Source organism: Pteropus medius, unplaced genomic scaffold, assembly GCF_902729225.1.
Source record: "Pteropus medius unplaced genomic scaffold, Ma_sr-lr_union100, whole genome shotgun sequence".
Taxonomy (NCBI): Eukaryota; Metazoa; Chordata; class Mammalia; order Chiroptera; family Pteropodidae; genus Pteropus; species Pteropus medius.
The window spans coordinates 39,275-40,461 of NW_024341144.1; the positions used below are offsets into that span (position 1 = coordinate 39,275).

At 46.9% G+C, this 1,187-nt stretch overlaps 1 pseudogene; it reads right to left on the reverse strand.

Annotated features, from left to right (window-relative positions):
* Window positions 1-422: 422 nt before the first annotated feature.
* On the reverse strand, window positions 423-541 carry LOC120592328 (uncharacterized; annotated as a pseudogene).
* Between the last annotated feature and the right edge of the window lie 646 nt (window positions 542-1,187).

The window sequence follows — 1,187 nt, forward strand, 5'->3', positions numbered from 1 at the left end:
CTGTTGCACAGCCATGTGGGAATCCTGGTCTAGGTTCTTGCTACTAAAAGTGTGATCTGAAGACCAGCAGCATCAGTACCTTGTTAGAAATCCAGATTCACACCCTCTGCTCCAAACTTTCTGAGACGTAACAAAATGTCCAGGTAAATTCTGTGCACAGAAAACTTTGAAACTCCCTGGTCTATGTACTTTCTAGATGCAGAGCTAGAATTGTGCCATCTGCTCTCCATGTTGTGTGTGTGTGTGGGCGGGGGGGTCTGATTAGATCACTCAGCATGAGGAGAGGGGAATGGGGAGAGGCAGGGTTCGGTCCTGTCCATTTCTCTCATTTTCCCTTTTTTTTAAGGCACGGCAACCCTTGGTTGACTTCACAGGTTGCAAGGGCCTTGTCAGCTTACAATCCCTTATTTTTTATTTTTTTACATCTACAGCATTTGGTCTTCCTAGGTGGTCTCCCATCCAAGTACTAAACAGGCCCGACCCTGCTTAGCTTCTGAGATCAGATGGGATCAGGCTTGTTCAGGGTAGCATGGCCATAGACCATTTCTATTTTATAGCCATCACTCCCTTGGTGATCTCAGCCATTCTCAAGGCTTTAAATATTATTTATATATGTCTCTTGTATTTCTAACAGACATCTCAGCTCCAACCTCTCTTAAAATGAATGCCGTTGATAACCCCCTCAAATATGCTCTTTCCAGAGTCTTCTCCATCTTTGCTGATGGCAACTCCAACTTTCCAACTGTATCCTCAGAGATTTTTTGTATCCTTGACTCATACTCCACATTAACCCATAGGAAACTCTGTAAAGTCCATCTTCAGAATGTACTCAGAGCCCCACCACTTCCACTATCTCTACCGCTCACCCTGCAGTTTCCTACTGCGTCCCTACTGCCTCCTCTGACATTTACCTCCTAAGTCTGTTCTCAGCACAACAGCCACAGCGATCTTTTTAAAGAAGTCATACCTGCCCCTCGTCTGTTCTAAACTGTCTTGTAACTCCCACCTTACTCATAGCACAGGTCAACACCCTCCTAACATCCTCCAGGCCCATGTGGTCTGGCCGTGCCTGTCTCATCTCCATTACTCTCTGTTGCAGCAGCACCAGCCCCCTCCCTCCTTCCAGAAACCACAGACACACTCCTGCTTGGGGCGTTCCCACTGCAGGTTCCCCTGCTTGGGAAGAA